The sequence below is a fragment of the Candoia aspera genome, chromosome 4 (genome assembly GCF_035149785.1).
Source record: "Candoia aspera isolate rCanAsp1 chromosome 4, rCanAsp1.hap2, whole genome shotgun sequence".
Lineage (NCBI taxonomy): Eukaryota > Metazoa > Chordata > Lepidosauria > Squamata > Boidae > Candoia > Candoia aspera.
Genome location: NC_086156.1, coordinates 10281232 through 10296891, shown reverse-complemented (window position 1 = coordinate 10296891; position 15660 = coordinate 10281232). Strand labels below are relative to the sequence as shown.

The 15660-nt window shown below is 41.4% G+C and overlaps 1 protein-coding gene across 9 annotated transcripts in view; it reads right to left on the bottom strand.

Moving 5' to 3' along the window:
- ZMYND11 (zinc finger MYND-type containing 11) overlaps positions 1–10445 on the bottom strand; it is a 98083-nt gene extending 87638 nt beyond the window's left edge. For 3 of the 9 annotated variants that reach the window (XM_063303395.1, XM_063303402.1, XM_063303400.1), the window contains exon 1: positions 10217–10444. The gene's annotated coding sequence lies outside the window, so the exon portion shown is untranslated. Of the gene's footprint in view, positions 1–9551; positions 9570–10216 lie in introns of those variants that run through there. The other 6 variants (XM_063303399.1, XM_063303403.1, XM_063303401.1 and 3 more) reach the window with 4 other exon arrangements.
- Positions 10446–15660: the final 5215 nt, after the last annotated feature.

Here is a 15660-nt window from a genome sequence, read left to right as displayed (position 1 = left end):
ATAGATCATTAAAAAGTAGAATGTATTACTTCAAATGTGAAATATTTGACACTATGCTCATTCTGCAAGGATCAGACACTTCATGAACATTCACAGCAAACAGATAACCATTTCTTCGGTGGTTCAGCATGTTTTAAATGCAAGCCTATGAAACAGATGCTTCTGATTGTACTTCCAACTTGGCATAAGATAGTAAAAAACCCCAAATCCTGCATCCTCTTAGATCATCACTAACTGGCTCCAAAGGGCTGTCCAAACATTTGCAAACTGTGGGCAAGAGTGCTAAGGATTACAATGATGAACATTCAACAAAAACAACAGGTGCTTTTCAGAAAACATGTTTCTTCCATCTTATTTCTATTTCATGGGGGGGGGGGGGTGACAATAAATAATAGTGACAGACCTGCAGAAAAGACTACCTTCCAATGTCAAAATGCCAAAATACAAATTATACTATAACATATGCAAGAATTTGATATCCTGGGCATTCTTATTTCTTTTAAGACCATTTTCAACTAAAGCTTCTTGCCACCTTCCCTTTCTATAAAATAACTGCAATGAAAAACCCTGATAAAATTAGGCAATACTACAATGCTCAAATAAATAAGGAAACATTTCCTAATGCCCTAATGTTTTAAAGTCTTTGTTTTGCTGCTTGAGAGTGCCAGGAAAATACAGCAACATACATTACTAATCTCTTTAAACAAACCATATACAGAATAACCCCTATTCATTTTCATCTTTTTGGCCACTGTCCATTTGAGAGAATTACTCTGGATTAATCTGTTCTAATATACATTCCTAATATAAAGTTGCTTGAACTCACATTTTAAAAAAAATTCTTATTTAATGTGTTGCTATAAATCTTTCCCAAATAAATTGTTGTTGTTTATTCGTTTAGTCGCTTCCGACTCTTCGTGACTTCATGGACCAGCCCACGCCAGAGCTTCCTGTCGGTCGTCAACACCCCCCGGTTCCCCCAGGGACGAGTCCGTCACCTCTAGAATATCATCCATCCGCCTTGCCCTTGGTCGGCCCCTCTTCCTTTTGCCTTCCACTCTCCCTAGCATCAGCATCTTCTCCAGGGTTTTCTGTCTCCTCATTATGTGGCCAAAGTATTTCAGTTTTGCCTTTAATACCATTCCCTCAAGTGAGCAGTCTGGCTTTATTTCCTGGAGTATGGACTGGTTTGATCTTCTTGCAGTCCAAGGCACTCTCAGAATTTTCCTCCAACACCACAGTTCAAAAGCATCGATCTTCCTTCTCTCAGCCTTCCTTATGGTCCAGCTCTCGCAGCCATATGTTACTACGGGGAACACCGTTGCTTTAACTGTGCGGACCTTTGTTGTCATTGTGATGTCTCTGCTCTTAACTATTTTATCAAGATTGGTCATTGCTCTTCTCCCAAGGATTAAGCGTCAGCATCTGCAGTAATCTTTGCACCTAGAAATACAAAGTCTTTCACTGCTTCTACATTTTCTCCCTCTATTTGCCAGTTATCAATCAAGCTGGTTGCCATAATCTTGGTTCTTTTGAGGTTTAGCTGCAAGCCAGCTTTTGCACTTTCTTCTTCCACCTTCATCATAAGGCTCCTCAGTTCCTCTTCGCTTTCAGCCATCAAAGTGGTATCATCTGCATATCTGAGATTGTTAATGTTTCTTCCAGCAATTTTAACTCCAGCCTTGGATTCCTCAAGCCCAGCTTGTCGCATGATGTGTTCTGTGTACAAGTTGAATAGGTAGGGTGAGAGTATACAGCCCTGCCGTACTCCTTTCCCAATCTTAAACCAGTGCGTTGTTCCGTGGTCTGTTCTTACTGTTGCTACTTGGTCGTTATACAGATTCTTCAGGAGGCAGACAAGTTGACTTGGTATCCCCATACCACTAAGAACTTGCCACAATTTGTTATGGTCCACACAGTCAAAGGCTTTAGAATAGTCAATAAAACAGAAATAGATGATTTTCTGAAACTCCCTGGCTTTTTCCACGATCCAGCGGATATTGGCAATTTGGTCCCTAGTTCCTCTGCCTTTTCTAAACCCAGCTTGTACATCTGGCAATTCTCGCTCCATGAATTGCTGAAGTCTACCTTGCAGGATCTTGAGCATTACCTTACTGGCATGTGAAATGAGTGCCACTGTTGGATAGTTTGAACATTCTTTAGTGTTTCCCTTTTTTGGTGTGGGGATATAAGTTGATTTTTTCCCATCTGATGGCCATTCTTGTGTTTTCCAAATTTGCTGGCATATAGCATGCATTACCTTGACAGCATCATCTTGCAAGATTTTGAACAGTTCAGCTGGGATGCCGTCGTCTCCTGCTGCCTTGTTATTAGCAATGCTTCTTAAGGCCCATTCAACCTCACTCTTCAGGATGTCTGGCTCTAGCTCACTGACCACACCGTCAAAGCTATCCCCGATATTGTTATCCTTCCTATACAGGTCTTCCGTATATTCTTGCTACCTTTGCTTGATCTCTTCTTCTTCTGTTAGGTCCTTGCCATCTTTGTTTTTGATCATACCCAATTTTGCCTGGAATTTACCTCCGATGTTTCTAATTTTCTGAAAGAGGTCTCTTGTCCTTCCAATTCTATTGTCTTCTTCCACTTCCACGCCTTGCTTGTTTAAAAATAATTCCTTATCTCTTCTGGCTAACCTCTGGAATTTTGCATTTAATTGGGCATATCTCCCCCTATCACTGTTGCCTTTTGCTTTCCTTCTTTCTTGGGCTACTTCTAGTGTCTCAGCAGACAGCCATTTTGCCTTCTTGGTTTTCTCTTTCTTTGGCATGTATTTTGTTGCCGCCTGCTGAACAATGTTGCGAACTTCGGTCAATAGTTCTTCCAGGACCCTATCTACTAAGTCCAGTCCCTTAAATCGATTCTTCATCTCCACTGCAATTTCCTTAGGAATATTAGTGAGCTCATATCTAGCTGATCTGTGGGTCTTCCCTAATCTCTTTAGTCTGATCCTAAAGTTTGTAATAAGAAGTTCGTGATCTGAACTACAGTCAGCTCCAGGTCTTGTTTTTACCAACTGTATAGATGTCTGCCACCTTTGGCTGCAAAGGATGTAGTCCCAAATAAATACCATGCCTAAAGACACTAACCAAACTCTTACTGAGTATAATAGAAAAGTGTGTTTGAATACAGGCATAATCATTATAAGCCTAATAACATAAAACAAGAAACAAGATGGAAAGATGGACTACAAAAAGATCTTGGTCCCAACTGGAACACCATAGTGGGAGATCAAATGAAATCTAAGTATCTGTTGAAATTGTTGCTTCAGATATCAACCTTATGTGGATAAATATGATAATAAAGTGATAAAGTAAAAATAACTTAAGCCGTCCAAATCCACCACCACCTTCAATGAACTTTGAGCAGACTCCAAATCCTGAATAACCTCAACAATGGAATTGTTGGAAAGACTTTTGCTATTTTTTTCCCCAAATATTAAACTGTTATACACCTCTTTATCAAACCAGAGATAAAATGTACAAATGGGACATTTGTAAGTGTAGCAGCAGAAACTTTTTAAATGGAGATACTGGAGATTAAATCTCCAGATCCTGTACTAATTCAAATTATTCACTCCAATTCTGTACCTTCAAAGCATCTGATCAGCTTCTCAGATTGAGTACAGTAGGTATGAATTCCTCTCTTTGCAACCAATCTGTCCACATTGTCAAGCATTGTCGGCAATGCCTCTGCTTTATTTCTTATAGAAACCTATCACTTTTTGTATTCCAAACAAAATGTAAATACTAAAGGTATTTCATAAAAAGAAATTATTCTGTGGAGTCCTTGGTGTTCTCTGAGCTCGGTTGTTTTCTTGCAGACATTTCATTACCTGACCAGGTAACATCTTCAGTGCAGAAGTAATTCCGAACTGCTCCAGGGCAGCCGAAGAGCATTGCTCTGAACCCTACTTCAATCTCTGCTTAGTGAAAATCCTAAGTAACTTAAGCTTCTCTCTCAAGCATCTCTCTCTCACCCAAGGTTACTGTGATGATAAATAAGAAATGTAAAGGATGAGATAGTGTAAGCATACCATATCTGTGCTACAAAATCTGGATGACCATTAGGAGGAGGCAACGTTAGACTTTTCTGAATCTCTCTACAGTACTGACATCAATTGATCATCTAGACCTTTGCAACCCAGATATGGTCTATTATAAAATGAAAACTATAATGTGACATTTGTAGCCAGTACCCAGTCACAATAGTAGGATCATGCCATGTCTTTAGAATGTTTAAACTATAATTACTTTAGTATAAACTCAAAATGTGCCAGATTTATAGCTTTCATCTGTCAGGCCCAAATACTATCATATATCATGCAATAATAGTATGTTAGACTGCATGTACTAAATATCACTACTAAAGTCTCTTGGCAGTTTACAAAAAAAAAATTAAACCTTAAAAACAATTTAAAACCGTGAAACTAAAACGGATCAAAATTATCAAGAATTAAATGCCTGTCCAAAGCGATGATTTTAAACTTGAAAAGTAACCAAAGAATTTACTTCTTTGAATTCAGATGGGAATGCCGAAGAATTGGAGCAAGAATTGGAGCAAGCTGCCGTGAGATAAGCCTATGGTAGGTATAGACACACCTCCTCAGATGAATTCAGTAATTGTGGGATTCTTACGAGAGAAGGAATTTTCTCAGGAAACCTGAACCCAAGCCACATAAAGCTTCAAAAATAACAACCAGCACATTGTATCCCATCTGGAAACAAACTGGTAGCCAGTGTGATGTCCTTTAGAACAGGCATACTACTTTAAATTCTTCCAGAACGTTGTGATACTTTAAGTCTCTGGAGGCAATATTATATAGGCAGCACCTACACCACTCTAGATCATTTTCTTCTAAAATGAAAGTATTGGCCAAAGGTGAAAAGAAGATGATTCTAGCTTCAATCTAAGACAGGGTTTCTCAACCAGGGTTCCATGGCACCCTTGGGTTCTGTGAGAGGTCCTGGGGCTTCCCCGGGAGATCAAGATTGATTTAAAAAATTATCTCAAATTCGGGCAACTTCACATTAAAGAGGCAAGTTTCATTCTTTATTTTTAGTTTAAGAACACTGTTAATGCATATATACAGGCCTACACATGAAACAAATATAATGATTTTTTAACTTCTGGCCTACATTTGAGCCTGAATGTGCAGCGGTTCCCCAAGGCCTGAAAAATTTCAGGGGTTCCTCCAGGGTTAAAAAATTGAGAAAGGCTGGCCTAAGAAATCAGAGTGCAATTCTCAGAGGACCATTTTCAAATTGAATACATGCTTCTGAAAAAGAACAGGGAGATACACCATTAGCCTTCAACAGTTAGCTGTAGCATATTTGAATTCAGTTTCAGTTTATTTATTTACTCTCATCCAGCCAGTTATCAACTGCAAAAAAGCACTGGTGTCTAACTTAAAAGATGTTACTGAGAGTTTAAAGCAGTGCTCCTATTCCTAAATTTCCAAGTGGATTCAAAAGGATATCATGGTTGATGGTATCAAAAACCACTGAAAAGTTAAAAAGAACCAAAAAGAGTCACTCTCATTTTGTAATTGTCAGACACAGAACACTCATCGGGCCAACTAAGGCAATCTTGGGCTTGTAGCATACTTTGAAGCCAGTGTGAAAAGTGTCAAGTTAATTTATGTCCTGCAGAACTACCCCATTTTCTCAATAATTTTATCCAATCATGGATTGTCTTACAGGTACCTGAGAGCTGGACTGCCAGTCTAAAAGAGAAACGAGGGCTATGATTTGGCAACTGTCTCCATTTTAATTTGCTTCCTCAAATACGAAGAAAACAACTCTAAAAGAGTTTCACAGATGGTATCACAAACCAAAATAAGCAATCATACAGTCAAAAATCAATTTCACCTTTTGGTTGGAGGGGCTGCCTGTACATATAGGCTTGGTTTTATAGAAAATGACTGCTCAATCTTTCAGATTTTAAGTAATATTACTAGCCAGCAACAAACACAACAGCTACAGTTGCTATTTATTAATTATAAAGCAAATAGTTGCCTCCCTAATTTGTAACTATGATTTAAAGGGTTTATCTATTAACAGCTGGTTTGAAAAAGTTTGGCGAACTGTGGTAATGGAAAATCTTCTCACAAAACTTCAGCTGTATGTAATATTCCAAACTCAGATGATTTTCAGATAGAATGTCTTTTCCCATTGTATATATGAATTGTAAAAAGCTTCCTGAAATTATACCTGGTGATTATTATGATCTATGGAAAAGTTAATGGGGAGCAGAGTATTGATAAGATCTTTATCATTTTATTGCATTTGTATTGATTTAACTTAATGTAGTTCAGATAGCATTGTTAAAAATTATAATTCACCAGACATCTGTTAATAAAAATAAATATAGCTGCGAAATGATACATCAGAAATTGTTTTTGTTGGGTTCTTTTCATAATCACTGCATTGTTTTCTAGAACAATGTTACATAATTTTATTATACTTATAACAAATAATTAAACAGAATAATAAACTTCCTCTAGGGCTGCTTATAGCCAAGAAGCCACCCGTCTCTCAAACTGTCACAGATTAACAACTGGTCTATATTTGCCTATCTCTGAGACTCTCCAAATTCTCAGGTGTCACAAACTGAAATTAATCCAGTCAATATGATAATTTTTGGGTACCACCCTCAACTGGCTGTTATCAATGGTGGCATCCAGACAGCCACCATTGATTACGAAATATTTTACTGACCAAAAATTAACAATGCTATCTGAACTACATTAAGTTAAATGTTTCACAATAATGGGATCTCAAGGAATAATAATAATAATGCCTTTACATGCACTCTACCTATCTATCTTGCTGCTTTAGCTCCCATAACTCAAGCACCATAAGGCTATTTTGCAACAGGTCAGAAAGGACATTTAGGAGCAATTATGTCACCTGTTCTGCTAAGTTCCCTATTTCAGATTTCAACCATGGCACTGATAGGATCAACCATAAATTCTTTCAAGGCCTCTTGGAATTCTACAGCTTTTGGGGGTGGACCATCCAAATCAGCCCTATCCCTAAAGAGGGGAGATGCTGCCATAAATCCAATGTTATGTCTACCCAAAACAGTGGGGAGGTCTCAAGCATCACCTGACATGGTTACAGTCTGGGATGGCCTTTAAAATATGAGCTGTCACATACAACTTTTATGTTCGTAAGACCATAGATGATAAACAAATTCCTTGAGATTCCATTATTGTGAAACAATCTATAGTTCTGCACATTTGATGTGGCAATCCAACAGAACTAGCCCTATTTGTTTTGCTAAAATTCCATCCTGTTCATGGTTTGTTCTCACAATTAAAAGATGTTGTAGGATTTAGATGCTGGAATCCAAACATCATGGTGGAAACAAAAATGGATTCAATTTGTTGGTTTGACCCTGCTGGTAAAATGGGTTAATGAAATTCATATTTGAGACATTGTTATCTTTTTTAAAAATCCCAACATAATAAAAGAATCCACATTTTCATCATTTAATATTATGATAGATTTTCTAATTATGTGGGGTTTACTGCTTTCTGTTGGAGAGCAGTTTTGCAATCTACATTCAGTGGATCGACTCTTGGATTAAACATGCATTTTCATGTAGAAAAACTTGAATCAATGCTATTTTTACTTGTCTGCTCAATGTAGTTTAAGATGGAGATGTTATGTGAGGAAATGCCTTCTCAAAGGACATGTAATTGAGTGGGAAACAAGACTGAAGAAAGTAACACCCTTGGAGAAAAATAAATGTCATGTATCCAATCAAGAGCACAACAAGCAAGAAACCCTGAAAGCCCATTCTGCATCAACTGTTGAACCTAAGCAGGTCCAGCTTTGGTCATATGGAAAACCATCAAGCTTGGGCTTCGTGGAAGGAAGACAGGAAGTAAATCTGTTACTGAAACATACCATGCCTTTAGACACATATAACAATTCTTAACCTTGCTGCAAGAGCGGAACAAAACCATGACAGGTCAATTCAACCTGTGCATCTGCTGGGGGAACCTCAATCCCCACAACCAGCCACAGGAGAACAACCTGTTCAGCCTTTTCCAGGCCTGCTGAAATCTTGTGCAAGGAGGACTTTGCCAGCAAGCTAAAGGAATGGTGGGCTATAAATCGAACAGATAAGGAAACAAAACCCACCAAGTTCATTCTGGCTTGTTCATTTGGACTTTATTCCCTACAATAGCCCTGCAGCCTTAAAATGAAAATAAAACCTCTACGTTAATTAATATAAAATAGCCTATTAGCACCTCAGCCAGATTAACATACACCTATCATCCATTACACTGTAGGTACACCATGCTATTAGTATGGAACGTCAGCCCATTACAAACTCAAGGAGAACCCCTCTATCTACTAACTTGATCAAACAGGCAGAGAAAATCCTTTCCAGGGAAGGCAAGAACTGCTCTTAATGAGCAATTTATAAAGATCAGAAAGAAGGGAGTGCAGGAAGGTGTACTTTTCTTCTGCACATGCCCCCTCCAGCTCCATTCTTCATCCTTTGGGAAGGGGGCTTCCCTCACCACCCTCTCCTGGTTAATCTCTTTTTGGGGGGGCACCCCCCCCCAGAGTCCTTCAAACCTCCTAAAGGGCATAGCCAGTTTGGTCTAGTGGTTAAGGTGCTGGGCTAGAAACCAGGAGGCTGTGAGTTCCAGTCCCATTTTAGGCATGAAAGCCGGCTGGGTGACCTTGGGCCAGTCGCTCTCTCTCAGCCCAACTCACCTCACAGGGTTGTTGTTGTGGGGAAAATAGGAGGAGGAAGGAGTATTAGGTATGTTCACTGCCTTGAGTTATTTATAAAAATAATAAAGGCAGGATAAAAATAAAATAAAATAAATAAAATATTGCTTCCGTCCAGACAGGCTGAGTTCATCCCCTCCATCCCTGCAGAAGCAAGACAGTCTGATATTGCGGCTATTAATTATTATGATTATGATCACCATCATCATCACCACCACCACCACCATTTTCCACGTCCAATGGCAGCCTACAATCTTCTTTCCCTTCCCCTTTACTGAGGGATGCGAAAACTTCCCCTTCCTACTCTAATCGAGGATTAAACCGAGGCCGAGCCCACCAGAGGGGCTTTCACCGCCCGAGGGCCCTTCCCAGGGCTGGCGAGCCGGAGACCAACGGCCCCCTTCCCCTCCAGCCTGCCTTTCCTCCTCCTCCCCCACCCCCCTGCCTGCCATTACTCGAGCCAGACCTGCTCCAAAGCCGCCCCAGCGAGGCGAAAGGGCGTCTTCGAGCCGGAGGCCCATCCGGAAGGCGGCGGCCGGGGAGAGCTGCGACGTGCCCGGCCTCTCCAGTCACTCGACTCCCGGGCTCCCCCGTCCGAGCAGGCCTTTCCGGGGACGGAGCTTCTCCCCCCGCCGCCTGGTTCCCCCCTCACGACGGGCACACGCGCACCCCCTTCTCCTCCGCCTCGGCGCCCTCACTCCCTCTCCTTCCCCGCAGGTAGCCTCCGCCGCGGGGGGAGGAAGTCCGGGAAGCCCCGTCCCCACCGCAGTCCCTCACCGGGCGCGGGAGCTGCCCGGTGCTCAGATCGATCGGCCAACCCTTCCCGCCCCGGCCTGCAAGGGGCACCCCCGGATTCGCACGAGGTCCAGAAAAACGGGTCGGGGGGGGCGAAGGAAGGAGGAAAAGGGGGGTGAGAAAGAGAGCCCCCCCATGCACTCTGCACGGGCGGGCAGGCTTGCTCCCCAGGCTGATTAGCAGCCCTGCCTTTGCCCCCCGTTTTATTCTGATTTCGTGCCACTTACCCCCACCCCACCCCCGGAGCCGATGCACCTCTATCTCTGCACCCATCGGTATTTTATTTCTCCTCCCGACGCATTCAACTCCCCTCTCCCTCCCGCGGCCGACTGTGGACCCGGGTTTTGTAGCTTTTCTTTTTTTTTTAAGGCGCCATGTTTATAATCCTCCATCCTATTTTAAAAAGAAAAAACAAGAATTCTTCCCCCCACCACCCCCGAGCACCGAGACGCCGCCTCTCCCTCCTTGCCCCCCGTCCCTCCCTTCTCCCTCCGCCCTCCAAGCCAGGGGATAAAAGACACGCAGGATTTACACCGGGCAGGGACTGCAAAAGTCGTGCTTTTTCGCAGGCTCCGTCTCGGCCCCTTCCCACCCGCCACCCCTTTTTTCTCCTTCCGCCTCCCCAGCCCGAAGCCGGGGTCCCTCACCTTGTCCGGCGGCGTCTCTTGCAGTTGCAGATTCTGCAGGCGGAGGAAGAGAAGTTCACCCAGGCGAAAGTTTGCGATCCCTGCTCCAGGCCGCGGCTCCCTCCTCCGCCTGCTACATATTTTCTCCCCCCATCGGAGTTTTATTGTGTCTGAATTTTTTTTCCCTCTCTCTCTCCTGGCCGTCTGCACACTTCTAGCTTTCTGGGGTAAACAGGGTTTAGGGATACAGCCTCGGATCCTTGGAAAAAGGAGAACTCTAGCGGCGTGTGATGGAGTTGCTGGGGCTTTCTTCTTCCTTTTTCGCCGCCCCCCTCCTCCTTTTTTTCCTCCCTCTCTCTCTCTCTCTCTCTTTTTTAAATGCCGCGTAGAGATAAGGGTGGAATTCTAGAAAGGCGATTTTTCCAACTGTTGGAACGATCTGTGCTGGGCTGCAGTAGCAAAAACGTGCCGTATGAAGAGATGACGGGATGGTTGCTCGTCGGGGTGATTTTTTGTTCGTTTGTTTTGCCATCATATTTTGGAAGTCTCTTTTTAAAAATTTCAAATCACATTTCCATGATTTCCAAAATTATGAGAACAGAGGACTTGCGGAGGCAGTGAAGAGCAGTAATGCATGTCGGCTTGTCTCTGTTACACAGAACTAACCAGGATCATTTGATTTCTAAGTACTGTACAGCATGAAATGTACTGATTGGTTTCTCATCTCTGCTGTGGAAGCTAATTTTAAACAAGGCTAAAGTGAAAAGTAGGCATTAGCAAATTTGACCAACTTCAGCATTACAGTGATTAAAATGATGCAATCGATCCATGATTATATTCTAAGTGCAGTAATCCCATATGTTTGCAAATGTATTGATATTTTCTGGCAGTAACATCCCATGGAATTCAGTGAATTTCTTCTGAAGAGACACATGAAGTAGCTGCACAGAAAAAAAATCTCCGTTCTGTATCATCCCATTTGATGGAAGAGGATTTGATTGTGAAATTTCTTTCAAAGGAAGAGAATTTGGGTGAAACTCCTGGCGTGTTGTGTTTTTGCACTTCCGTAGTTACAGGTGGCCAGTGTGTGTGTAAAGGCTGTCTTTCATTGAACAATAATTTCCCTGCCTGTCTATGGTCTCCCTAGCTGTGCACACTTCCATTCAATCAAAAGGAATTGAATGAATTGAATCATGAAGGAACTTCTCCTATGGGCCTTTCTCAAATTGCAGCCAAGCTGCAAAACGATGGAAAGATGTGAAAATCATGGCACTCGGTGGCACTCAGCTTTCAGATTAAAAAAAAAAAAAGGGAGCCTCTTTGACAAGATAAAGAACTTACAACAAAATTATGAAACTGATTTTGGCACAGCAATAATATACAGGCTTCTAAAATGGTAGATGGGTTTTCCTATTGCAAACAAAGAATGCATGATGATGTAGGCTTCTTAATTGCAGTGTTAGTATCTAATGCATTTTGAGTCACTGTGGTGGTGAATGGCAGGGCTGCCATGCAAGACTCACTTTATAGGTTGAAAATTTAAACTTCCAGTCTTTTTGGAGGGATGGGTAAAGTGTTAATCCGGCAGAAATAGTGTAACAGCCACCATTTTAAAAAGGGGTGTTTGATGTTTTTGAGTATTGAGCCAATACCAAGACTAACTTCAGTTTATAACTAAGAGGAATACAAAACTTGACTTAAATACTGTATCTGTTGCAAAATTATCTTTAAACTATTCAGTTGATTTCTTTTGAGTTAAAAGTCAAGGTAATCTTAGCCATACAAATCGTAACTGGTTCAATGATACTTGCATAATCTGTAAAATGTGCAAAAATAATAGTTATGAATCCAAAATTGATGATTTGTTTTCAGATTTTATAAGCCTACAGAAAGGGAAGCGTATTCTTAGAAGATGGATCCATCCTGGGATAGTAAGAAAAGGAAATGTCTGTTTATTAACACACTTCCTATCTTCAGTTGTTAATCCTCCTATTAGATTATCTTTGTAGCTGAACTGATCATGGAGATCATATGGATCATGGGGATCATGCTGTAGACGTATCTGTATTCAATGAAGAGAAATTCTGACCATTATTTTAAAAAGCGCATAATGCTATTGACTTTCCATTTTATGAGGATGGGCAAGTTTTGCACAGGCCTTGCTGTATATGCTAATTCTGATCACAGCCAGTACAAACGTGTTGTCTTGGGATTGTGGAAATGAAGTCAAGCACATCTGGAGAGCACCAGGTTGGGGAAGGAAAGCAGGCCTAAAGAAAAGTCTGTTTACACTTTCCAAATTTCTTTGTAACTTTTTCAAAACTCTTGAAAGCCTGAGGCATTTTTATACGGGCAAAAAGTCAAAAATACTCAGGAGAGATGTTGTTTTTTAAAATGCTGCATAGAGTCTTTGTTTCATTTTTGCTTAATTTAATGGTTTTGCTCTAAACTTAAATCATGCCGATGATTTCATTTGGGTTTAAATGAATGAGTTCCTTTTCTCCTTGATTCCAATGGGTGTATTTTAAGCATGACTTAGTTTCTAATACAGTGTACAGTATTTAATATTTAAAGTGAATACAGATTATACATAGGGGATGTAAAAAAGATAAGTACTTCCATATTTTATTGCTTGAATTTCTTACTATTTACTTTGTATCGTTCATAAATCTATGTAGCATTCCTGCATCTCAGTAAATCTGTTGACAAGTCCAGCATGCAATAACAAGTAAAGATACTTTCAAATGGAGCTCCTGATACAGTTTCTCTCTTTATTTTCACTTATAGGCCACTATAAAGTATATAGAATTATAACTGTTCAAAGAATAGGCATGTAAGGTATGGAATAATATTAATAACATAATTATAAGGATTGCTAACATAGAATTGTAAATCTTGATGACACTAAGATCTCACTCTAAGAATTGCCCTTATTATTGATGAGAACTGAAAACAGCCAATATATAGATCCTATAATGACCACTGCTTCAGCAAAGGAACGTTACCTTCTCATGGTGCTGGAGCTTGAGCACCTCAATGGTGCCATGAGCTAAACTGTGAAGGGCCACCCAAGACGGGAAGGTCATGACAGAGAGGTCAGACTAAATGCGATCCCTGGGGAAGGTAATGGCAACCCACCCCAGTATTCTTGCCGTGAAAACTAAATGGATCAGTACAACCGGAGATATGTCGGTATACCATTGGAAGATGAGACCCCCAGGTCGGAAGATGGTCAAAATGCTACTGGGGAGGAACAGAGGATGAGTTCAGCTAGCCCCAGATGTGATGACGCAGCTACCTCAAAGCCGAAAGGACGGCTAGCGGCCGACGGTGCTGGTGGTGGACGGCGATTCCGATGTTCTAAGGATCAACACACCATTGGAACCTGGAATGTAAGATCTATGAGCCAGGGCAAATTGGATGTGGTTATTGGTGAGATGTCAAGATTAAAGATAGACATTCTAGGCATCAGTGAACTGAAATGGACTGGAATGGGCCACTTCACATCAAATGACCACCAGATCTACTACTGTGGACAAGAGGACCATAGAAGAAATGGAGTAGCCTTCATAACTAATAGTCAAGTGGCTAAAGCAGTACTTGGATACAATCCAAAAAACGATAGAATGGTCTCAATTCGAATTCAGGGCAAGCCATCTAACATCACAGTGATCCAAATATACGCCCCAACCACAGATGCTGAAGAAGCTGAAGTAGAGCAATTCTATGAGGATCTGCAGCACCTACTGGACAACATGCCTAAAAGAGATGTTATTTTCATCACAGGAGACTGGAATGCTGAGGTGGGCAGTCAAATGACACCTGGAATTACAGGTAAGCATGGCCTGGGAGAACAAAATGAAGCAGGACATAGGCTGATAGAATTTTGCCAAGACAACTCACTCTGCATAACAAACACTCTCTTCCAACAACCTAAGAGACGGCTTTATACATGGACTTCCCCAGATGGCCAACACCGAAATCAGATTGACTACATCCTTTGCAGCCAAAGGTGGCGGACATCTATACAGTCGGTAAAAAGACCTGGAGCTGACTGTAGTTCAGATCACGAACTTCTTATTGCACAATTTAGGATCAGACTAAAGAGATTAGGGAAGACCCACAGATCAGCTAGATATGAGCTCACTAATATTCCTAAGGAATATGCAGTGGAGGTGAAGAATCGATTTAAGGGACTGGACTTAGTAGATAGGGTCCCAGAAGAACTCTGGACAGAAGTTCGCAACATTGTTCAGGAGGCGGCAACAAAAGACATCCCAAAGAAAGAGAAAACCAAGAAGGCAAAATGGCTGTCTGCTGAGACACTAGAAGTAGCCCAAGAAAGAAGGAAAGCAAAAGGCAACAGTGATAGGGGGAGATATGCCCAATTAAATGCAAAATTCCAGAGGTTAGCCAGAAGAGATAAGGAATTATTTTTAAACAAGCAATGCGTGGAAGTGGAAGAAGACAATAGAATCGGAAGGACAAGAGACCTCTTCCAGAAAATTAGCAACATGGGAGGTACATTCCAGGCAAAAATGGGTATGTTCAAAAACAAAGATGGCAAGGACCTAACAGAAGAAGAAGAGATCAAGCAAAGGTGGCAAGAATATACAGAAGACCTGTTTAGGAAGGATAACAATATCGGGGATAGCTTTGACGGTGTGGTCAGTGAGCTAGAGCCAGACATCCTGAAGAGTGAGGTTGAATGGGCCTTAAGAAGCATTGCTAATAACAAGGCAGCAGGAGACGACGGCATCCCAGCTGAACTGTTCAAAATCTTGCAAGATGATGCTGTCAAGGTAATGCATGCTATATGCCAGCAAATTTGGAAAACACAAGAATGGCCATCAGATTGGAAAAAATCAACTTATATCCCCATACCAAAGAAGGGAAACACTAAAGAATGTTCAAACTATCGAACAGTGGCACTCATTTCACATGCCAATAAGGTAATGCTCAAGATCCTGCAAGGCAGACTTCAGCAATTCATGGAGCGAGAATTGCCAGATGTACAAGCTGGGTTTAGAAAAGGCAGAGGAACTAGGGACCAAATTGCCAATATCCACTGGATCATGGAAAAAGCCAGGGAGTTTCAGAAAATCATCTATTTCTGTTTATTGACTATTCTAAAGCCTTTGACTGTGTGGACCATAACAAATTGTGGCAAATTCTTAGTGGTATGGGGATACCAAGTCAACTTGTCTGCCTCCTGAAGAATCTGTATAACGACCAAGTAGCAACAGTAAGAACAGACCACGGAACAACGGACTGGTTTAAGATTGGGAAAGGAGTACGGCAGGGCTGTATACTCTCACCCTCCCTATTCAACTTGTACGCAGAACACATCATGCAACATGCTGGGCTTGAGGAATCCAAGGCTGGAGTTAAAATCGCTGGAAGAAACATTAACGATCTCAGATATGCAGATGATACCACTTTGATGGCTGAAAGCGAAGAGGAAC